At 42.3% G+C, this 25,799-nt stretch overlaps 1 pseudogene; it reads right to left on the bottom strand.

The window, feature by feature from the left end:
- Positions 1–927: 927 nt before the first annotated feature.
- On the bottom strand, positions 928–24,704 carry LOC133504923 (murinoglobulin-1-like; annotated as a pseudogene).
- Positions 24,705–25,799: the final 1,095 nt, after the last annotated feature.

Here is a 25,799-nt window from a genome sequence, read left to right on the forward strand (position 1 = left end):
AACCCTCTCACAAGTGGTGAGCCCATGGGAAGGGGGACCTATGTTGCCCTTTCAGGCTGTTCCCAGCTGAGCCCCATGGGTGCAGGCCCGGCCACCAGGTGCCTGCCTTCGACCTCCACCCCCAGGCCTGGCTCCAGAGGGGAGCCCCAGTGACCCACGTCCGGGCAAGGGAAACCAAGATCCAATTTTTGTACTCGTCATAGGGGGTTTGGAGTTATACTTTGTCTGGTCCCTCACCTAGGACCTTTTTGCCATGGGTGACTCTACCAGGGTATGAAGCCCCAGTCAACTTAGCTCCCAAGATCATCGGGACACACAAACCCCTCCACCATGCTCAGGTGACGGCTTGAGGAGGGGACCCAGCGTTTTAGACAGAGCAAAATAGGAAGAGTAAAACAAAAGTATGATGAGCCTTTTGAAGAAAACAGAGTGAGAAATTACAACCGTATTCAAGATTCCCAGCAGCCTAGGGGACGATGGAGATGTAAATTGACCATTTCAACAGCAGTTGATGGGTTAACAAAAATTACATTGGCTTGTCGGCAGCCACCTTAGAGGAGTATGCAAATCATACCCTTCATGCTAAAAGAAAAAAAAAGACAAAAGATATATAAAAAAAGAAATAGAGGTCAACAGATACCTTCAACCAAGATGAAGGACAGGAGGGAGAACTGTTGTAGAGGATAAAATGAAACTGCTATTCTTCAGGCTCCGAAACCTCAAACAAAAAACATAGATGATATAATTTTTTGTTAATTTATTTCAGCATCTGGATTCAAAATTGTGCAGAAATCACTGCGCTCCTGAGTAAAATGATGTATGAGGAAGACCTCAAGATGATATCACCTTTAAAGTGGACTGATGAAGCAGAAAAAGCTCTTTGTGAAATAAAACAAGTTTCTGTGTCAAGCATGGAAAACAGCCCGACAGGGGCACAAGCCAGTGCAATCTGGAGGCCGGTCGCAAGATGAGGGTTGCATCAGGAAGGGCATCCGGCGTAAAACTTTAGATATGAGTGTTCTTCTAAAGAATACCATACCGGATCGGTCGTGGCTTGGGTTAACAAGGCCCACCTCTGGCACCATTAACCTGCAGGGCGTCGGTGTAAATTCACTGACTGTGGGTCGAAGACAAAGAAGAGGAGGAAAGGAGATTCATCAGCAGAAGAAGAAGAGGAATGCACAGAGCCTCCACCTTATTGTAGGGAGTTTGAATGTTGGGACGATGACAGGAAAAGCACAGGAGTTTATTGACATGACGATTAGGAAAAAGTATGATATACAGTATTGTACATCCAAGAGAGCAGGTGGAAAGGTTGTAAGGCTAAAAGTTTAGCAGCAGGGTTTAAATCATTTAACCATGGAGTAGATGGGAAGAGAAATGGAGTAGAGGTTATTTTAATGGTAGAGCTGGCTAAAAACAGATCGAGTGATGAAGCTGAAACACAAAATTGAGGGTGTTATGTATTATGTGATTAAAGGCTATGCCCCACAGGTAAGATGTGACCTACAGTAGAAAGATAAATTATGGAAGGAACTAGATGAAGTAGTTCTGAGCATCCAAGACGCAGAGAGAGTTATGATTGGTGCAGATTGTAATGGACATCTTGGTGAAGGAAGCATGGGTGATGAAGAAGTGATGGGTAAGTACGGCATCCAGGAAAGGAAACTTGAAGACGGATCGTGGTAGACTTTGGGAAAAGGATTGAAATGGCAGTAGTGAACAAATTTTTTTCCCGAAGAGGCAGAAAACTAGAGTGACCTACAAGAGTGGAGGTAGAAGCATGCAGGTGGATTATATTTTGAGCAGACGATGAGGAGGTTACGGACTGAAAGGTAGTGGTAGGGGAGAGTGTAGCTCGACAGCATAGGATGGTGGTGGGTAGGAAGATAAAGAAGACAAAGGTACAGCTGAGAACTGTGTGGTGGAAGCTGAGAAAGGAATAATGTTGTGCAACCTTTTGGAAAGATGTGAGACAGGCTCTCGATGGACAGGAGAAGCTCCCGGAAGACTGGACTACTACAGCCAAAGTGATCAGAGAGACAGCCAGGAGAGTACTTGGCTGTGTCTTCTGGTAGAAAAGGGAAGAAGGAGACTTGGTAGTAAAACCCCAAAATACAGGAAGTCATACAAGGAAAGAGATTAGTGAAAAAGTGGGACTGAGGAGAGATGAAAGGAATACATTGAGATACGACATAGGACAATGGTTGAGATGGTGAAGGCTAAACAAGAAGCATATGTAGGCATGTGTATATGTTGACTCGGTTGGACGTGAATGAAAGAGGAAAGGATATCTACAGTTATGATCTTGCTATATACGAGAAGTACTATAGCTCAATCTAAGAATAACGGGATGATACTTGCTCTTGAGTTTTACATGTGGCTTCTTTCTATATTAGTGCATCAATCACCTCTGGTTCCACTCTTTGTTTGTCAAAGGACCTTCAAGATCAAGGTTCAAACGATAACCATAGCCAAAACAATACATCTCCCTCAAACAAAAAGATGTGCCTATGGAAACAATTAAATGGCTTGCAGAAAAACTGAGGGTCTTGAAAAACTATTCAATGACATATGAAAATGATACTATATTTTTTTCAGTGCAAATAAGTACAGACCATGATACAACATTGCAACAAAACTTTTTTTTTTTTTCCCCCACGGGCGGCGATCAGCCAACACCCTGTACAATCAAAGCATTATAAGTCCAGGATTTGCCTTGTCCAAACCTGGTGCGTTGATAAGGCTCAAAATTATCAGGTTCACACTCAGACCCGGTCTGATGACGTTGTTCATCTGGGTCCTCTTGCGTAGAATTGGAGTTGCGCTCATTGGTTTCTGGTTCCTCTATGAAAGTTGCGCTGTTGTCCAGCAGATGTCGCCAGTTGTGACTGGAGGACTGGCAATTTTATTCCTGCGTTGTTGCAGGCAGGATAGAACACAATGTACAGCTCATCAAGGTCTGGACTGGTGATTTGAAGCCGTCGGCAGATGTGTTTGTATACTCCAGAAAACAGAGATATCGGTCTTTCTTATCCTATTTGGCCTTTCAGGTTGGACAGTTTTTTTCTGCAAACCTGTTGCTCTGTGGGTAATGTGGGTTCAAGGTGATGTGGTAGAAGCTCCACGACTGCAATTTGCTTGAATTCCCTGGAGTTGTAACATGGTCCATTGTCGCTGTCAACTGGGCGGTCGATTCCATGTCTCGCAAACATTGCTTTCATCTTCCTTATAACGGCAGCTGTGGTGCAGATGGCGTATTTCAAAGTACCTGTTGAGGGAATCACAGATAATTATGCAGTTTTCAGAATTCCATGTGACTAGATCAGTTGCTACAGTATCTCATGGGGTCTCTGGTATGGCGTATGGGAGCATAGGTTCCCTTATACTGGAATTGCGGTGTGATTGACATATGTCCCATTTTTTCACTTGTTCTTCAATCAGTTGTCCCATGCCTGGCTAAAAAATCACGTCTCTTGCCCTGTGTTTGCTTTTCTCAACACCAAGATGTCTCATTTGAATGTATTTTAGCATGTGTAGTTTGATCTTGTGTGGAATGATTATTTTCTCACCCTTTAGTGCAGGGGTCGGCAACCTATGGCTTGCAAGCCATACCTGGCTCTTTTGGATGTTGCATATGGCTTGCGGAGCCCTCATAACGACATACTGTACATGTTATTTCTGTCGTGCGGCCAACGCAAATGACACAGAGGTTTGTCCTAGTGGGGTTGCTGTAGTTTGGGGCGGTAGACAACGCAAATGATGCAGAGACAGTTTGTCCTAGTGGGGTTGCCATAATCCACAGGTTTCAGGTCGAACGCCAATCGTCTCGAAATCACTAAGTATGGAAACACTTTTGACAATAGTTGCTCAAAGAAAACAAGATGAAGAGTACCAAAGTTTTCAAAAAGAATGACAGCCTTTGTGGAGAGGGAGGGTTCTGCTGTGTGTCTACAGTCACAGGTGGGGAGTATGCTAAAGCATTCGTCCTCCATGTTGCCAGTAAACATTTTGCCAATTTTGCATAAAAACAAGATAATTAAACGTATAAAAGATTGAAGATTATTGTACTCTATAAGTGTTGATCTTATATAAATACACAAATACACCTGTACTTAGTTTGTAAAATACTGTGTGGCTCTTTTGAAATTACATTTTAAAATATTTGGCCTTTATGGCTCTCTCAGTCGAAAAAATCCTGACCCCTGCTTTAACAGGATTTCATCAGGTTCTGTGATCTCATCACGGTGGTTCCAGTACTCACTGATGAGTGGGTGACATTGTCTTCGGGCCTCTAGCCAGCCTGACCAAATTACTTGCTTCAGAGTGGCGAGCTACTCATCCTGAGCTGTCTCGTGCCCTAATGTCATCAAGTCCATCAACACTTACTGGGGCTGTGCTGGTGACAGTGTGAAATTTTGTCTCCATAGCCTTGGTAAGAGACTCGTCCTCTTCATCCAGGGATTTTCTCGACAGTGTGTCTGCCACCGGGATCTCTTTGATAAGAGTTATGCTGTACTTTTGCAACGCAAGCATAATGCGATGTAAGCGCGGTGAAGCAAGAGCTAGGGGTTTTCGGAGTATGGTCTCCAGTGGTCTGTGATCGGATTCCACACTGATGTTTCGCCCGTAGAGATATTTGTTGAACCTCTTCGACCCGTAAAGGACTGCATAGAGTTCCTTTTCAATATGTGTGTAATTTTTTGCAGTGCTCTTCAGCAGCTTGGATGCATACGCTCCTGACTTGCCTTTCTGGATGATTGTAGCACCTAGGCCGTGTTTTGATGCCTCCAAGTAGATCAAAGTAGGCTAACACTGGCCCTGGCTCTGCTGTGATGATCTCCATCTTCTGGAATGCATTTGCACGTGTTGTGTTCCACTTGAACTTGGTTTCCTGCCTAAGCAGTGTCTGAGTGGTGCGCACATGTCAGCTAGATTGGGTGCAAATCTTGCCAGGTAACAAATCACGCCAAGCACAGTTTCAAACTCTGCCTCACTATTTGGTGGTGGCATGTCTCTGATGGCTTTCAGCTTGAGTGGGTCTGGTTTCAGACCGTTGGTTGTGAACTTGTGGGCAAAGTAACTTACCTCAAAAACACAGGTGTGGCATTTGACTGCATTCAGACATATATCGCTCTCTCTGGTGCGGTTAAGCATGGCAGAGTTTGGTGTCGTGCTCCTGCTTTGTTTTTCCAAACATGACGATATCCGACATCCACAATGCATGTGACTCCTCTCAGGCCTTCAAACGTCTCATCCACCATCCTCTGGAGATGGTCTTGGGCAGACATGATGCCAAAGGGCACCCTGAGGAACTGGTACCTTGCATATAATGTGTTAAATGTTGTGAGCAGTGGGGAGTTCTCGCTTAACCTGATGGCCCAATACCCGGATCTTGCATCCAAGGTGCTGAAATGTGGTTTGCCTGGATGCTCTTTGCTTTTCCATAATTGAACGCATACACCACTTTGAAGAAGCCTAGGGCTTTGAAGCCAAGGATTGGCAGAACTTTCCAGTTCTCTATAAAGAAACTCTCTGTTGTTGACTTCAGTGTGTGATCCCACTTCTGACACCATGTTATGATTTTGCTTTGTATGTGCTTGCTAGTTCACAGTCGCCATTCACTTCCAACACATGTCCGCCATAACCTGTTAACTTGCAGTCAGCAGTCATCAATTGTGTGTTAGGCATCAAAGCACTAAAGTATTTTACTGGTATAATGCCATATGCACTTTCCTCATCATATCTCTCTGTAGTATGTTTTGACCATGTGGACACAGTTATACTTGTTATGACAAAGCATCTCTGATTGGGTTTGCGCTCACACCACAAGGCGTGGAGGCGAGAGGGTGATAACTGTATCAGTACTACACATTACATTGAAAGAAACAATAATTTTTTTGGGCTCATTTGGGCACAGAAAAAAATAGCAAAGATGCACAGCAAGTGGTGCAACCAATATTGACCAATTTTTGCACTTTGCCCCAGATGCACATCCTATGAAAAAAGACCTTTATGTGTTAAAATAAAGAGCAAAACTCACAAAAAGTGAGAGTTCCATGAATGTTTACACTTCCCAGAGAAGTTAAAATTTGTATTTCAACAGTAGTCTTCATCATTCTTTTTGGATTGTTACATCATGGGATCAAGGTGCCGCGTAAAAAATGATTGAAAGTACTTGTAACTGAAAGGCTTCCAACCGGATTTTTCTCAGCGCGCCATCAGCAGATCATAAAAATTGACGTCTCCGCAAATTTTCATGGTTCAAACACATGTTGTTAGTTGTCCAGTTGGACATGCACGTTCAAAAAGTTGGATGAGGTCGAACAGAGTTTTCCTCTGAGGGTTTTGCATTTCAGGGGATCCTGGAATTTTAATCCGAAAGCCACCCAAAGCATCTTGTGGGTAGTCTAATCAAATTGAAAGTTTGAATATGTATGTGTGTAAAGTATGTTACAAAGATGTCAACTAAAGAAGCATTTTTTTCATTTATAAAATCCAACTCCTCTTTTTAGATATTATAGATTATGTAGATTGAAAACAAAAATGTTCATACCTCCTCCAAGTAGATGTTGATATAACCTTTGTCCAGTTCAACACGCTTCACTGAGGGGTTTCTCTTTAACTAGAATGTCACACAGTGAATTGTCATCAGCGTAATTCAAATTCCATAAGGTGGCACAAACACATATGTGAGGGCCATAGAACAAATAAAACCACCGACTCCAAAGAATTTTTATCCACAAGGTATCCGGACAGGAGTTTGATGTTAATGATGACCATGTTGGTCTCATCTCGACTGCCCTGGTACCTACAAACATAACACAATGCTTTCTCTCCGTCATAATATCTTGCAGATTACCGTATGGAGAAAGAGTGTGTCATTTGATTTGGCTATCAAAATATATATTCAGCCCACAAAGGGGCTTGAATAAAAACATTTTCTTTTTCTGTTCTTGCCCTGAGGGAAAAACAGGAACAAAACCTTTAATGTAGATGGCCTGATAGCAGCAGTGTTTTGGAGCAAAAACAAAATCATACACAAAGTAGCCTGTTTTGGAGATTTTTTTATGGATGCAAATCAGATGCTTATTCTACAAATGGGCAGATATGCGCACGCACTGACCTGACGTCGACAAAGAGGATGATCTGTGGCTTAATGGGGTTGCACTTGGAAATGGTATTAGTGGAGATGTTGAAGGCGGAAAAGTCAGGAGGAGGGGGAACGTTGTAGTGCATGGAGATCTGCCAGGGGACAGGAAGTGCTCTTCAACTTCCCTTTCATCACACAAATGCATGATGTTAAATGACACAATCAAAAAACAGAGATTGAGGAGGATCAAATTACTTCGCTCAATGTAAAATCTACCCAATCGAACCAAAATGGACTAATTATTGGACCTTGGGTGTCAATTTTTACCTCTTCTAGGCCCCAAAAGATACAAATTCCCAAGCAGAACATTTTTGGGTGCTTAGAATTGTCTTAAGTCATTTTGTTCAAATGACCAATATTAGCATGCCGAGGGGAGCCTTGTTAAAAACTACTAAGATACCTGTTAAAATCCGACCTGTGCCAGAACACAGCTCTGTCCCACTGCTCTGATCGTGTACTCTCCGGGGACATTGCTTAGCTTCCCCTCCTGGTACAGGAGCCGATTTCTCTAGTCAATGATGAACCGCTTGTTCAAATCTCCTGACGAGGTTACCATCACGATAGTCCTGCCTCCAACGCTATAGGTGGGAGCAGCGTATTTTTGCCAGCGCTTGGAGGGCCACAACGGTGTCCTAAGGAGCACATCAGTATAGAGTCATTGAGTCTGCCCTAACGGAATAAACTTCTCACAAGTCCCGCTTCTAGTTTTTCCTACCTGTGTGGAAGAAAAACCACCGTAAGGATTTTGCTGCTGTGTGAGCCAGCGCACAATGCCAGAGCTGTAGCCCAGACCAAAATCTGTAAGGGAAGGCCCAGAGAGCAGTGCCAGAAGTACATAGGAAGTCATCTCCACCTCCAGGGAGTCCAGTCCTTTCTTAGATGCCCCCGCTCGCTCCCAGTAGCGGGTTCCCCCTGGCACAAGGATATTAGCAGTCAAAATGTGTTACAGAAAGGACTGGGAAACATGGCATTGGCTGAAAGCACTAGAAACTACTGGAAATTATCAAAATTTACTCAAATGTTCTAAAAATAATTTATTTCCTCCAAATAATGCGTCTTTGGTCAGATATTTATGCCTGCGATGTACAGTGACAGGCTGAAAAATTAAATATTCTTTCACTAGAATGCAGAGGCCACACAATTAAGTTAAATATGTACCTTCTACAATTTGCAGCCACTTTAGTTTTGGTTTGGGGGCGGGGGGTTGTTGCCATGACATTTCTTCAATGTAAAATATGCAACTCGGACGAATAGACGTTTGGAAAATCTGGTATGAGGCACGTAGAATCCAGCTCAGACTTTAGCTGAAGTTAAACAGAAATACTGCAACAGTTAGGCTATAAAATACTTTGAATAATCCTGTTTGGATAAATAGTTTAAGTTCACTCTGCCTTTAGTTAACAGTGCAAGGGATTATCATGACAACTCCACATAATCTTTGGTCACCTAATTTTGATACAAATGCGACCACAGTGAATCCCATCTCCCAACCTCAAATTCCAATTGTTCTTCCGTCTGTATACATTTAGCCTTTGTACCTTTTGAACAAACACTTGCACAATGTAATCTGATATACAGTACAAGACTTGTGTCAAACATTGCAAAATTATTATAAAAGTCTGTTTTGACTGACACCATCAGACATGTATTCCTCTTTATCATAACTGCAGTCTACATACTTGTAGCTGTTTCCATTCAACAAAAATGAAATGAGATTTAAAAGGAATCCAACATTGTGCACTTTGTGAAAGGTGATAATGTCCGTACTCATCTCCTCATCCCTAGCCAGAGTGAAGGTGTAGGACATAAGCACTGTGGTGTACAAATTGTCCGTTTGGCCGGCGCTGCTTCCTTCAGACAGCTCAAACACCTCTGGATCACAAAATCCTGGCATAAAACACACTCAAAGATATGAGGGCTTGAGCAGAACTAGAACTCAAAATATGACACTGCGGTGACACCGCCTATCCAATTGTGTAAATCATGAGAGCTAACACCAGAGGTTTACTTACACTGCGCAAAAATACTGTACATGCTTTTTGTTTAACTTTGTGACAGGAAATCAGACTTAACCTATTTTAATCAATTGGGAGTATTGTACCAGCATTTTTTATTTGCTAAATGTAACAAAAGTGAGAATTATTTGTAATGCAAATTTTTCATTACTTTCCTATTTGTATGAAATTCATGAACGCTCTGTTTCCTTTTTCCACAAAGTAAAATTGTGTCAAATGCCCAACGCAATCAGTGCTAACCAGAACCAAGCACTGTCATGTACTACCTCTACCATCTTTTGTCAGATGTACTGTATAAAGTTTGAAGGGGCTGTTTTGAGAATCATGGTTTAGACAGCATCAACAGTGAACAGCTATAGTATGAACTCAGCACGCTGTGTGGGATTCATACAATAATATGAACACATTTAAAATGGATATCTAGCAAAACATGACACCACATGAGGTTGGGCTCCAAGTGCTGGATACAAAAGGGGAGCGACGTTCCATTCACTTCAATGTCAGAGTCCAGTTCAAACAGGGCGGCAACGATGTGCGCTGTCAGGGATACATCGTCGCTCACACCTCCCTGATGAGATGGTCAAATATGCATTCATATTGCTCTGTAAATCATATTCTATACCTTTTTTTTGCTCCTGTAGTATGCCAATGGTCATACTGACATTTTTACCTTGATGCCATTGTGGATGAGTTTCCCCACAGATTGGATGCAGCCATTACGCCCCTGTTGAGCGTACAACCATTTCTTGGCCTCTAAAATGTGCTTGGGATCGACAAAGATGTAAGGCCTCGCCCCCCCGAATGACTTCATCACAAAGGAGGTCACCCTAGAGAGAGATTGACACACGCATTCAAAGTTTTGAAAATAAATCAAAGGATTGTGTGCTTGATCCAAATCTGCATTATGAAATAGATTATACGGCACAATATTTGCTGGGTGGCATTTCAAAAATATTTACTGGCGCAAAAAAGGCCTCCATGCTGCTTCTCATTTTGATTGGTACTGCTTTGCAGCTGCCTTTCATATGCGCTCTTGACAGATGCAAAATAAACCAGTACAACTCACCTCAAGTTAGATGAATGACATTCCAGATAATAAATTCATCTACAGTGAAGAAAATATGTATTTGAACACCCTGCCATATTGCAAGTTCTAACACTTGGAAATCATGGAGGGGTCTGAAATGTTCAACATAGGTGCAAATCCACCATGAGAGAGATAATCTAAAAAGAAAAATCCAGAAATCACAATGTGTGATTTTGTTCACGATTTGATGATTTTTTCACGTTTTATTTGTGTGATACAGCTGCAAATAAGAATTTGAACACCTGTCTATTGGCAAGAATTTTAAACCTCAAAGACCTGTTAGCCCGCCTTTAGAAGTCCACCTCCAGTCCATGTATTATCCTGAATCAGATGCACCTGTGCGAGGTATTTAGCTGCCTAAAGACACCTGTCCACCCCATACAATCAGTAAGACTCAAACTTGTAAGATGGCCAAGACCAAAGAGCTGCCCAAAGACATCAGAGACATAATTGTACAACTCCACAAGAGTGGAAAGGTCTATGGACCAGCTTGGTGAAAAAAAGTCCACTGTTGGAGCAATCATTAGAAAATGGAAGAAGATAAACATGACGGTCAATCTCAATCGTAGTTGAGTCTCATGCAAGATATCACCTCGTGGGGTCTGAATGATTCTTAGAAAGGTGAGGAATCAGCCCAGGACTACACTACAGGACTTGGTCAATGACCTGAAAAGAGCTGGGACCACCGTTTTCAAAGTGACTGTTGGTAATACACTCAGATGTCATGGTTTGAAATCATGTATGGCACGGAAGGTTCCCCTGCTTAAACCAGCACATGTCAAGGCCCATCTTAAGTTTGCCATTGACCATTTGGATGATACAGAGGAGTCATGAGAGAATGTTTTGCAGTTGGATGACACCAAAAGGGAACTTTTTGGTCAGAATTCCACAAACCTTGTTTGGAGGAAGACAAATGATGAGTTCCATCCCAAGAAGACCATCCCTACTGTGAAGCAAGGGGGTGGTAGCATCATGCTTTGGTGGTGTTTTTCTGAACATGGGACTGGACGACGGCACTGTATTAAGGAGAGGATGACCGCAGCCATGTATTGTGAAATTTTGGGGAACAATCTCTTTCCCTCAGTCAGAGAATTGAAATATTTTTGTGACATGAAGAAGTAAACAATGCCAGATGAAAGAAAGAAAATTCAATCACAACATAACACCATCTTTTCAATCTTTTGGCACTTGAAATTTAAAAACATGCCAACCAACATTTCACATAAACATTAAAAAACTGCACTTAAATTTTTAAGTGTCGCAAGGCCTTAATATACAGAACACTGGAACCTCAAAAGTAGAACTGCAATAAAATGGTCGATAATTATTTTTATTATAAAATACTCATGTCTTCTTTTGTGCATTACTGTATTTTCAAGTGTTTTCAAGAGGATGGTTGAGGTTAATAGAAATGCAGAATGCAGCCCTATGGGGGCACAAACCAGTGCAATCTGTAGGCCGGTCCCAAGCCCGGATAAATGCAGAGGGTTGCGTCAGGAAGGGCATCCGGCGTAAAAACTGTGCCAAACAAATATGAGCGTTCATCTAAAGAATCCCATACCGGATTGGTCGTGGGCCGGGTTAACAACGCCCGCCCCCCGCACTGCTAACCTGCAGGGCGTCGGTGGAAATTCAGCTACTGTGGGTCGAAGACAAAGAAGAGGAGGAAACCGGATCCAGCGTCAGAAGAAAAAGAGGAATGCACAGAGCCTACAACTGAGTGTAGGGACTTTGAATGTTGGGACTATGACAGGAAAAGCACAGGAGTTGGTTGACATGATGATTAGGAGAAAGGTTGATATTCTGTGCATCCAAGAGAGCAGGTGGAAAGGTAGTAAGGCTAGAAGTTTGGGAGCAGGGTTTAAATTATTCTACCACGGAGTAGATGCGAAGAGAAATGGAGTAGGGGTTATTTTAAAGGAAGAGCTGGCTAAGAATGTCTTGGAGGTGAAAAGAGTATCAGATCGAGTGATGAGACTAAAATTTGAAATTGAGGGTGTTATGTATAATGTGGTTAGCGGCTATGCACCACAGGTAGGATGTGACCTAGAGTTGAAAGAGAAATTCTGGAAGGAACTAGATGAAGTAGTTCTGAGCATCCCAGACAGCGAGAGAGTTGTGATTGGTGCATATTGTAATGGACATATTGGTAAAGGAAACAGGGGCGATGAAGAAGTGATGGGTAAGTACGCCATCCAGGAAAGGAACTTTGAAGGGCAGATGGTGGTGGACTTTGCAAAAAGGATGGAGATGGCTGTAGTGAACACTTATTTCCAGAAGAGGGAGGAACATATAGTGACCTACAAGAGCGGAGGTAGAACCACGCAGGTGGATTATATTTTGTGCAGACGATGTAATCTGAAGGAGGTTACTGACTGTAAAGTAGTGGTAAGGGAGAGTGTAGCTCGACAGCATAGGATGGTAGTATGTAGAATGATTCTGGTGGTGGGTAGGAAGATTAAGAAGACAAAGGTAGAGCAGAGAACCATGTGGTGGAAGCTGAGAAAGGAAGAATGTTGTGCGGCCTTCCGGAAAGAGGTGAGACAGGCTCTCGATGGACAACCGAAGCTCCCGGAAGACTGGACGACGACAGCCAAGGTGATCAGAGAGACAGGCAGGAGAGTACTTGGTGTGTCTTCTGGTAGGAAAGGGGAGCAGGAGACTTGGTGGTGGAACCCCAAAATACAGGGAGTCATACAAGGAAAGAGATTAGCGAAGAAGAAGTGGGATACTGAGAGGACTGAGGAGAGGCGAAAGGAGTACATCGAGATGCGACGTAGGGCAAAGGTAGAGGTGGCAAAGGCTAAACAAGAGGCATATGAAGACATGTACACCAGGTTGGACACGAAAGAAGGAGAAAAGGATCTCTACAGGTTGGCCAGACAGAGGGATAGAGATGGTAAGGATGTGCAGCAGGTCAGGATGATTAAGGATAGAGATGGAAATGTGTTGACTGGAGCCGGTAGTGTACTAAATAGATGGAAAGAATACTTTGAGAAGTTGATGAATGAAGAAAATGAGAGAGAAGGAAGAGTTGAAGAGGCAAGAGTGAAGGACCAGGAAGTGGAAATTATTACTAAGGGGGAAGTCAGAAAGGCACTACAAAGGATGAAAAATGGAAAGGCAGTTGGTCCTGATGACATACCGGTAGAGGTATGGAAGCAATTTGGAGAGATGGCTGTGGAGTTTTTGACCAACTTATTCAACAGAATACTCGCGGGCAAAAAGATGCCTGAAGAATGGAGGAAAAGTGTTCTAGTTCCCATTTTTAAGAACAAAGGGGATGTTCAGAGCTGTGGGAACTATAGAGGAATAATGTTGATGAGCCACACAATGAAGTTATGGGAAAGAGTAGTGGAGGCTAGACTGAGGACAGAAGTAAGTATCTGCGAGCAACAGTATGGTTTCATGCCTAGAAAGAGTACCACAGATGCATTATTTGCCTTGAGGATGCTCGTGGAAAAGTACAGAGAAGGTCAGAAGGAGCTACATTGTGTCTTTGTGGATCTAGAGAAAGCCTATGACAGAGTACCAAGAGAGGAACTGTGGTACTGCATGCGTAAGTCTGGTGTGGCAGAGAAGTATGTTAAAATAGTACAGGACATGTATGATGGCAGCAGAACAATGGTGAGGTGTGCCTTAGGTGTGACAGAGGAATTTAAGGTGGAGGTGGGACTGCATCAGGGATCAGCTCTGAGCCCCTTCCTGTTTGCAGTGGTAATGGATAGGCTGACAGATGAGGTTAGACTGGAATCCCCTTGGACCATGATGTTCGCAGATGATATTGTCATATGCAGTGAAAGCAGGAGCATGCAGAGGAACAATTGGAAAGATGGAGACATGCACTGGAAAGGAGAGGAATGAAGATTAGCCGAAGTAAAACAGAATATATGTGCGTGAATGAGAAAAGTAGAGGGGGAAGAGTGAGGCTACAGGGAGAAGAGATAGCGAGGGTGGACGACTTCAAATACTTGGGGTCAACAATACAGAGCAATGGAGAGTGTGGTCAGGAAGTGAAGAAACGGGTCCAAGCAGGTTGGAACAGCTGGCGAAAGGTGTCTGGTGTGTTATGTGACAGAAGAGTGTCTGCTAGGATGAAGGGCAAAGTTTACAAAACAGTGGTGAGACAGGCCATGATGTACGGATTAGAGACGGTGGCACTGAAGAAACAACAGGAAGCTGAACGGGAGGTGGCAGAAATGAAGATGTTGAGGTTCTCGCTCGGAGTGACCAGGTTGGATAGGATTAGAAATGAGCTCATTAGAGGGACAGCCAAAGTTGGATGTTTTGGAGACAAGATTCGAGAGAGCAGACTTCGATGGTTTGGACATGTTCAGAGGCGAGAGAGTGAGTATATTGGTAGAAGGATGCTGAGGATGGAGCTCCCAGGCAAAAGAGCGAGAGGAAGACCAAAGAGAAGGTTTATGGATGTGGTGAGGGAAGACATGAGGGCAGTTGGGGTTAGAGAGGAAGATGCAGGAGATAGGCTAAGATGGCAAAAGATGACACGCTGTGGCAACCCCTAACGGGACAAGCCGAAAGGAAAAGAAGAAGAAGAAGAAGAAGGTTGAGGTTAATAGAAATGTGCAGAAGATGAAAAAGTATCAGAGGAGATTCATTAATCCTTAAAATTGCCAATGTAATCTAAAACAAAACGTAGTCAACACGAGAGATTTCACCTATTGTGGGGTTGCTCTGAATCCTAACCCTTGTCATGGTCCTGCCGGTCCAGGCCTGGCTGTGCGGGTGCCCGAGCGTTCGTGCTGATTGTGAGGCGCAAACCTGCACCTCATTCTGGCTGATTGGCCCGAGTGTATATAGGACCATGGGGACGACTGGTACGGCGCCAGATCGTTGCAACTCATGCCCTGTTCCAGCACTCCTGTATCTCTGATCGACAACCCGTGTGTACCGACCTCCGCCTGTTCTCCAACCGATTCCGTAGGCCTGACGCCTTTGATACTTCTGCCTGCTCTGATCGATCTCCCGTGTACCGACCACTGCACTGCCCGCTGACCTGCTCTCTACGCCCGACGTCCTGACTATCGTTGCTGCACCTGACTCCCTGCCTGATCCCCGACCTTGGAAAGATAAATGTTTTCCCCGATTTACATCTGCGTCTCCCGACTCCTGCATTTGGATCCTATCTCCGTTCCGATGGTTCGTGACACCCTGGGAATAAATGAGAGATTACTGACGTGATTTTTTTTTTTTTTACTTTGCCTTATTAGCCTGCATGTTAAGTTACATCTCAGTTTAGCTTTATTTGACTTTTTTTTTTTACAAATTCTCAAGAAAAAGTTATTTACATTATTTTTTTGTATAAATATAGATTGCGTCAGCATATTCTTACATCCATTTTCTTTTCTCCTTTTAAGATGGTAGACTCACACCACTGTTTCCACAAATGAGCCATGTTTGATTTTTCTTTCAAAATGCCCAACAATCAATTTCAATTGTGACAAAATAAGACGTAACCGATTATCTCCACTCCTTTTCTACTGACCCGGTGTTGCCAGATGCATCGTTTTTCCCAAAGGCACTGTGGGAACCATCGTCATGTTTGTAGGTGAGCTCCCTTTGGTCCCCTGGAACACACGTATGCACAAATACACATCACATTCTCAATTGTGAACACATGCTGTAGGAAATATGACCTCATTGTGTTTCACATACACAAAATGCAATCTTTCCTCTTAGTTTAGAATTATGGCTGCATATTGTTATAGAGGACTAAAATCGTATGGTCATCATGCAATACTTTCCACCCACCAAAAAAAAGTACTTAGCTCCCAAAAGTACCACGATCATGACCACAGTTACGATATAATAGCCATGTGTTCATCAAAAATGAAACAGATGTGAGTATAAATTGTAAGCCACTGTGACATGAAATAAACTTTGAATATTAGTAGGGCACATCATAATAGGAAATACTGTAGTTAAATAAGAGATCAGTTAAAATGTATTGCACATAAATGTTTGGAAAAAATGGCGCATCAATGAAGTGTAAAAAAATCCATTCATCCACATCCAATTTCTGTCACATTTATCCTCACTTGGGCCTATCCCAGAAATTGTGGGCAGGAGGCAGAATACACCCTGAACTGGTTACCTAAATGGTCACCTTAAATACAACTGAGCTGTGCAGTGACTCTTTCTCCTACCACAAGTGGTACATATACACTAAGGGTATATGTACCGTATGTTGAGATGCCATTTCATAATGTACGCAAATAATGTGTGTCTTAAATGTGCAAAATTGAGTTATGATTATTCACTTCCATATTAACAAGTGGCAAACAAACAAATTCACATTCGTTACTGGGTTGGTTTAGACTATCTACTTAGGTTATCATGTGTTTCAAGCTATTTTGATGATGAAAATTAGCTTGCATTTTACTGTACCAGGGTTAGGGTTCGGGTTTGATTCATTTTGGAGAGTCTTGTTTTGTGAGCTATTCTCTAAAGGTGGGAATGATGACTCACCGCTCTCAAGGAAGCGCTTTGCTTTCTCCAGAATCTCAGCAGTCAGTTGACCCGTGCTTTTCAGGTAGTTGAGAATGAAGATGTTGGGAGCAAACAGCAACATGTTCTGCTCCCCACAGCCATACGGCATTGCCAGGAGTTGGTCGAGGTTCTTAATGGCTCGGCCCATCAGGTCACCTTCAGTCAAAGCATCTCATGAGGGAGGGTTCCATGAAGAGAACCTTGATGAAAATGCTATCTGACGGAATAACAGGTATTTTTACCCAGTACAGAGACAGTGGCTCTGGCAGATCCAGCAACAAACATCTCTGGCATCACAAGAGAGATTTCCTTTTCCACTGGTCCCTCTGGCAACAAGACGTAATCAAAAAGAGCCAGTGAGTGTCATTACTTAGCTTTTCTTATTAAAAAAAAAAAAAGGCCCACCTATTTCATCTCATATTGGCAAAAGGGTTTCAACATCCAATGGGAGAACTCACACCAAGACTAACATTGTCAAAACACTACTTGGACGTTGTGTACAGGACGTCCTACAGGACAATTAAACTGATTTAAGTTAATATAGCAAAGAATAATATAGAATTTAAACAGTAACTGCGACCATCTAAGATCTGGAAGAGAGGTAAAGTTTAATCAAATTTCATCTGGATCCAAAACGAACAAGATGAAAAATTGCAACCTCATCTTTAACCATGTTAAAGTGATTCTCCAAGTTTAATTCAACTCCAGCCAATTGCGCAACTTGCATTTGCGGTTTGTCATCAGAACTTCTGTTTCTGGACAGAGAAGAGCAAATTGTCTTTCTTTGTGAGAAGACAAGACTGCGATAAGAGTGTCTGAACAGGTTAAATTGGATCTTTAAGGAGCTTTCTTTTATTATAAACAAAAGGAACTCATCTTTTTTCATTACATCAAAAAATTTGTAGAAATTAGGTCGCACACAAACAATGAGCAAGGCTGCCCTTTGGTGACAAAATGAAAATGAATATGAACTCGTCAGATGCCAATGTATGTAAAATGTCAATGAGTCGAATTCAACCCCCCAAAATTGTGGCGCAGATTTCTCAAACAACTTCTAGATGGGAAAGCTCACCTGCAGGACAGAGCAGCGCGTTGTGACTGACTGACTGAGGTGTTCCTTCAGCCTAGAATGGAGACCAACATAGAAAATATTACAGTGGAACGGATCACAGCAGAGGTGTCAGAATCATTTATCTCACTGGCCACATTTTAGCTACGATTTCTCTCAGAAGGCCGTTCTCACTCAAATCACAGAAATATTGAATCAGTCCCTGATTCTATTACACCATCAGCAAATGATTACTTTTGAACTCAAAAGCCAAGGGTAATACTTTGTAATTGTTCTTCAGGTTAGTGTACTAAAAAGAAGTTTGGTAACAAAAAAAATGATTGCAAATACTTATTCTGTATGACGGTTTCAATTTTTTTCGTACAGATATTAGCAAGCAGAGTGGCGGTTCAAGCACATGATTTGCTTTCTTATGTGGCAGGATGGATCTGGCCCCCGGCCCTTGAGTTTGTCACCAGTGCATTACAGCGAAGCCTGATTCAAATTAGACATAGTTCATGTGTTCATCTACAGTTTGATATAGCCTTTGTGCACCTTAATTGTTTACCTCTGTTCAATTAGATTGTCATTTATCTAATTATTCTTAAACAGAGGGCACTGAAGAGATGCATGCTGCTGAAGGAAAAAAAAAAAAAAAGTAAAAGGCTACAGTTTTGGCTTTCATTCTGGTCCACACTCCCAACTTGGTAAAACCAAGTGGACGAATATAGCCACATATGTCCATGTTTGATTTTGTTTATTTTTATTTTATTTCACTGGTGTTTCCTGACATTTTTCATCACTTACGCATCTAATGTCAACTGTGTCTGTTTGTTCCATGTCTGTTGAAACCCTTTTTTACTGGGTAAGAACTTTGTACTGCCGTGTACTGCTTGACAATGCCGTGACATTAAGATTGAGTTTGATTTGTTGTGGTTTGAAGTGACAACCTAGAGTGCGTTGCACCTGACACGTACTAACCTCCACCACCAGGCTGCGGACCACAGTGTCAATACGGCCGGCGTCAGGGACAGACGCCACCTCTTTGCCACACAGAAAGTTGGTCTTCAGGGCCTCGGCGCTCACCTTCAGGTCGACCATGCCTTTGTGCAAATAAATTGAGAGGACACGCTAAGGCGTTAGGGTTAGTCCACAGCCTTCAACAAATTTACCATGAACATCTTTCCAGTCCAATTTATTTTTAGGGTTTTTGCTTTCTCCCCAAGAATTCTCTCTTATTCACTGTCATTAATCCCCATTTGTTTCCTCATAATGCACACTCTTCCCAAAGGTCTTTATCTCCCACCCCCTCCCTGTCTTTCACAGCCCAAAATTGTTCTCACTGAGGCCAAGTACAGATCAGCCCCTGAGGAAGACGTTTCCGAGTGTTTCATCAGAGATGCTACCTGACGTATTAGTACAAGTGATTGTCAGCATGTCTCCAAAAGGAAATGGAGCAGCACCATTTGACATTCAGCAGAGCCTCGTCTTCATCGCCGCTTCATGGAAGCAATTAAAACTCCGCAGCTTTCCGGCCAGCTTGCGTGCCAAATACAGCATTTGCACCATAATCTACCCAATTTTGTTTCACATTGTCATTCCCTCGCTCCCTTTTAATTTACTAAATTTGAAACACATTTTTGTCATGGTTCCGGAATACTCTGTTGTTGTAGTTTATACTCAGTCCACGCGGGAAGATATGTACTATTTATAGTGTATAAATCACATTCATTCATTTGCAGGTTTTTTTTTGTCTCAACCCATGGAGAAATATTTGCATTATAATATGTGATATTTCATGTTGTTTTTAAATAATTTAAAACGGAGGTGGACTTAAGTACTCTGATTTTCTCCTATACATCTTTTAAGTCTATGTTGGAACTTGGAGAGCTCAACATTCTTTGAGGTGGTACTTGGTGGAAAATGCTGCTAAACTGCAAAATGACTGTGATGACTATGAGGAACATGAACACCACCAATATGGGCAGCACGGTTGGGCAGCTGGAAAGCATTGGCCTCACAGTTCTGAGGAACCAGGTTCAAACCCGGCCCCACCTGTGTGGAGTTTGCATGTTCCCCTCGTGCCTGGGTGGATTTCCTCCGGGCACTCCAGTTTCCTCCCACATTCCAAAAACATGCAACATTAATTGGACCCTCTAAATTGCCCCGAGGTGTGATTGTGAGTGTGGGTGTTCATCTCTATGTGCCCTAATGTACTTTTCCGCTTTTATTATTTGAAAACTACAGGTATCTAAAACGTCTTCATAGTTTGTCTCACATATCGCTTCCACTTCATATTTCCATATCCTTGCTTGTTTTCATTTTGTTATTGTCTTAAAGTTGTCAAATATTGGATGTATTTAAACTATGATGAGTTCTTGCAAATGTAGTTCTGTGGTGCGCAAAAAAACCCAAAATATATAAAACAACCGGTGAGTTTGACGACCATGACATCAGTGATCTCCAACCTTTATCGAGACAAGGCACATATTTTACAATTGAAAAATCCCACGGCAAACCAACAAATGTAAATGTCACCAAAAATGGATAGATTAATTACTTTATGTATTTTCTGCCATCTAATAGAAGAGGATTTTTTTTTGTTCTGCCTGTCATTGTGCCTCACTGGCATAAATAGATGAATAAAGATCATCATCCAAAATCATTTCAAGTGATGTAGTCGGTATTACCAAGGGCACTTGGAGTGACAATCCACTCGAAGGTTCTGCTCTCATCTCCGCAAAGACACACAGCGTATAGGCAGTCGTCACAGTTCTTGAAGTTATACATGTCAGACTGAGCGAGCGTAACTTTCACCTGCAGACAAACAAACACAGACAGAATCTCTAAGAAAACCAGTATAGTCGAAAAAATAAATGCCTTGAGGAAGAGCTGGTTGCTCCTTGCATATGGGTGGAAAAAGCAACCTAAAATTCCAGCAGTTACTATGCACTCTATATGCTAAAAAAAGTAGGTGGGATGTCAGATTTCATAAAACAGTCCAATTTAAATTATTTTGCATCCTATTCAAAAGGTTAATTAATCTTGTTTTTATTCCACAGCTTGCTAATTCATATTTACCATGATGCATTTGGAGAGCTAGTTGAAGACGGTGGCTTTTAGAGTAAAAGCTTCCCCACGGATGACAGAGTAGGGCAGAGTTAGACTGACAAAGAAGGGCTGGAAACCAGTCAGTGCAGTGGTGGGTGGCACACCGAAGCCCACAGAGGAGACACAGAAAGCTTCGGCAGCCCACTTGGTGATGGTGTCTGGGACTGTCTTCTCCACATTGACTAAACCCTTGTCTCTGTTCACACACACAAACAAGAGACGAATCAACAGATTGCTTTGAGCTCAAAGAATATAGAAAGATTTTTTTTAAAAAACTACATTGTGACAAAGAGAAATTGAAAAATCTCAAAACTTTTGATTTTCTTTTGATTTCATCATCTTTACCCAACAGAAACTAGGTCCCAGAGCCACATCTCCAGGAAGAATGTTCTAATGGTCTCCTTCTTCTCCTCATTGTTTTTCTTAAAGTTACCAGCTAATCCCGCCTCATTGAAAGCCAAGGCGACTGGAGCTTCAACGACATTTCCAAAGAAGAGAGAAAAAAAATGTTCCTTTCATAGGAAACCACTCTAATTAGTTGTCAGATTGCAGTCGTTGTCACTACAGTTGGCTGAATAGAGGACAAAATCAGTGGAAAATTGAAATACAGCAATCCATGTTTTCTCCAAGGGGGAACTATGTTCTTTGGCATACTGAGATACGATGTTACATGCACCGCCAGTGACTGTTCGGTGTCCTGTATTTCCTCGGTAAAATGAATCACTCTGTACCCTTTCCCAGCAAAGCAGAATATTTTCATGTCTTCAGAAGAATTTAGTTCAATGTAAACATTACAAGGTTGGCTTCAGATGACTTTCTATCAGCAGTGAAATTGATGAACAAAGATAAGTTTGTTCCAATGTGAAATCCGTGAGCAACATGACTACTGTAAAAAGCAAACATACCTCGAAGGAAATACGCAAATGGATAATATAGGCACTCATTGGGTTTCTTCACATCAGAATTTGTTCCAAGCTTGACTCCAATTTCATGGAAGAAAGATACATTTGTCAAATCACAAAACATTCCTGTCATTGGAGCATGCATTTATGGACCTTATTTTGTGTTTAGGGGGACTGTCACGTGCGAACAGAAATACACATTTTCCAAAGTTAAAAATGATCAACTTTTCCAAATGTAACATCTTATTGATGAAGCAAGAAATCTGGGGTGTCAAAGTTTGCACGGTCGGCATTTCATATTCACAGGGGCCCATTGGAAAAACTGCATGATGTAGAAATTCACGACAACCACATCTCATGTGCTATAATAATCTTAATATGGCTCAGGTGGTAAAGTGGTCATCACACAATCACATTTTTGTTCCATCCATTCAATTTTTTAGCCGCCTATCCCAACAAGCGTGGCAGGAGTGCTGAAGCCAATCCCAGCTGTCATCGGGCAGGGGCAGGGTACAGGGTACCAGAACTGGTTGCCAGCCAATCACAGGGCACACGGAGAGAGACAACAGTCACACTGACAGACCCAGGAGCAATTTCGGGTCACCAATGAATGCATGTTTTTGGAATGTAGGAGGAAACCGGAGGCCTGGAGTAAACCCACACAGGCACGGGGAGAACATGTAAACATCGCACATGCTGGACCGGGATTGAACCCGGGTCCTTAGACCAGTGAGGCCAACACTCTTCAGCTTCACAACTGTGCCACCCACATATTTGTGCCAGATTGTTTAAATGTGTGTTGGTATGACACTAAAATTCCTTCAATCTTTTCCTGAAAATATTCACTACATCGACAACGCCATGAGCGGCCTGGTCATTGCTCGGATGCAGAACAGTAGATCTGCCTGGAAACTGTTCCAAGTCAATGGACCAGATGGAATGTAAACCAGGCCGCATGTGGCCCACGGCCCTGTCCTATACTGTAATTCCAGCTCAGAAAGGCATTAAAAGCAGATCATGTCAGTACTTAATGTAGCCTACTTGATTTTCTAGTCTTACTTTAAAGATACTGTAAACATTGTTCTTCTGAGAGGATGGCCCAAAGTAAGGTTAGCGCTTGGTCTGCTGTTCTATAGCCATCAGCATCTCAGGTTCAGGCATTGGGAATGGCCCAGGAAAGCAGTCTTCAAAGTCTTCAATCTCAGACGAATATCCTGACAGCTTCTGCAGAGGGAGTTGATCGTACACCTGCAAACACATATAATTCACAATCCATCACACAATTTGTAATCCATTGTTATTGTCGTCACAATGGTAATGAGTGTAACTGGTTGCGTTCGAGTTGAGAAGATAAAGTCGTGTTCCTAGAAAACAGGATGCGGTGGTATCGAATATGAGATTTTTATGGAGAAGTTTTACATAGTGCAAACGTGAAAGACCAAATTTGTCTTGAAGTTTGATTCCGGCATTACTTGCTATGTGTCCCACACTACCGCCATGTTTTTTCAAACCACCTTTATTGGTGGTCCGACATTTATCGCACTTTGTCAAACGTCACACAAGGCTAGAAACAAACAAACTATAAATTCATCAAAATGATTTTTACATTTCATGATTATGTATTACGTTACAGTCTGTATGAAAGCTGTCTTGAATTTGTTGGAAAAAAAAATAAAAAGTATCTCTGCCGTAGGTGTACTGCTAACAAGTGGATTTGGCATTTCATCTATAATCCAAAAGGGTTGTACAGTAATGTGATTTTTTTCATCTCTTCACCACACTGCAGGAATTTTCGTCCTTTAAAAATGTTTTCAGTGATAATAAGATGCAGGGGGAGCCTTGGTTAACGACAGAGCTCCATTGTGACGATGTGACGATAATTTGTAAGCAAGTCAGAATGTGCCATTGTCCATCATCAACACAGTCGTGGTAAATTACCTTAAAAATACAGCAATTACACATTTATTTGTATCACAAAAACTTCTATATGTATGTATTTCTTTTGACTTCTCCCATTCTTGGTCACCACAGAATGTAATCTCAGATGAACGCTCATATTTGTTTGGCAGTTTTTACGCCGGATGCCCTTGCTGACGCAACCCCTCTGCACAAAAATTTCTATATCATACTAGAAATATATAACAATCAAATTAAAATGGTAAGAAAAATAGTAAATAAGTCTGTTTTCTTGTGCCAGGAATACACGATGTGTATGTATGTATTACACAATATTCTTATTTTGCTTCGCACCGATACATTGTATAATTTTCCATGTTTTAGACAATGGAAAAGAGCCAGAGTGCCTAATATGAATCCCCACAGGCAGAGGGACTCATTTAAATTCCATTTAGGAAAGCCCAGGAGAACGGATTTGATCCCTGAACCTGAGACGCCTTGATTGCCAATCCAATCTTGTCAAATTTCATACAGGGAAGGGATCTTACATATTCAACAGTGAGTTCCCTCTCCGACTGCAGCAACAGGATGCTTTGATCAATGGCCCGAACAGAGCACAAGGAGCCTGGCTCAGCCTGGAGTTTCAATGTGCTCTTCTCTGCTGGAAGCTCTTGGAGAGATGAAAACTGAACAGAAACCTGTATAGAAGACAACAGTGGGTCAGTGGCGATAAATCCAGTGTTCAAAAGATCTTAATTCCATTGAAACAAGCATTTTTAATTTTTTATTGTACATTTAAAAATTAAACAGCTCCATCCTTGTTCTTGAGACAGAGCTGGATGGTGAAATCCTGACTGTCTGCCACAACCTCGCCACCAGGCAACACAGTGTAAACTACAACCTGTGCAAAAGGCGCCAGGTTGATCACTTCATGGAGGGAGATGGACAACTCTCCTTTGTTCACTGACAGAGGTAAGAACATACGTGAAATATTGTAGAAACCTAATAAAAATATTGCAAGCAATCCAAAATGTTTTGTTTTAATTATCTCTGTTTTCATGTTCGATGCATCTGCGACGCAACACAAAACCTACTGTATCTTTATTTTGGGGCAAGCGCAAGGTTCGCTGCGCGCTTTTACTAATTTGGCATACAGGTCTGGGAAAAGATGATCCTACTCGTCAAACGAGGTTATGTACTTTGACATGTGCCAGGCTCATGTGGTCATTTGGCTAATCTTACATCTGCACATGTAACGCGATTTTGTTGGATTTGGTCGTTGTCTTGGCCAGACAGATTTTGAAGTCTCTGTACCTGTAGTGGATTTTGGACATATTCTCTTTAAAAAATGTGTGAACAGCTCACATCAAGCCCGGTGAATCATTGTACAAATAAATTCACTGAAAGCATCCGTCCATCGATTTTCTTAGGTTCTTATCTTCACAAGGGTCGCAGGGAGTGCTGGAGCCTATCCCAGCTGTCAAAGGGCAGGAGGCAGGGAACACCCTGAACTGGTTGCCAGGCAATCACAGGGCACATCGAGACAAACAGCCGCACTCACAATCACACCTAGGGGCAATTTAGAGTGTCCGATTAATGTTGCATGTTTTTGGGATGTGGGAGGAAACCGGAGTGGCTGGAGAAAACCCATGCAGGCATGGGGGGAACATGCAAACTCAACACAGGGGGATTGAACCTGGGTCCTCAGAACTGTGAGGCCAAGGCTTTCCAGCTGCACCACCATGCCGCCCTGAAAGCATCATTATTAGAATATTACATACATACAATTGGGGTTGTGGATAGCTATATGATGTCTGCAGACAAATTTAAATTGACAGCATTTGTCACCAGCTCAATATGTATATTTAAATAGGGTACCCCCGAACTCTCTCTGATGCTATACTGGCCAAGAGTGGTGAGAACACCCCTGTCATGTACAGATCTGTGTGTTCTCGTCTGCTCCGTGAAGTCGCCAGGCAAGACTGAGTACACCATATTTGAGGGGAATGAAGTTAGATGTGTTGACTCCAGAATTGGTGCAGACTGACTTTTGCTTGTATGTATGCCATCTTGGACA

The sequence above is a fragment of the Syngnathoides biaculeatus genome, chromosome 8 (genome assembly GCF_019802595.1).
Source record: "Syngnathoides biaculeatus isolate LvHL_M chromosome 8, ASM1980259v1, whole genome shotgun sequence".
Lineage (NCBI taxonomy): Eukaryota > Metazoa > Chordata > Actinopteri > Syngnathiformes > Syngnathidae > Syngnathoides > Syngnathoides biaculeatus.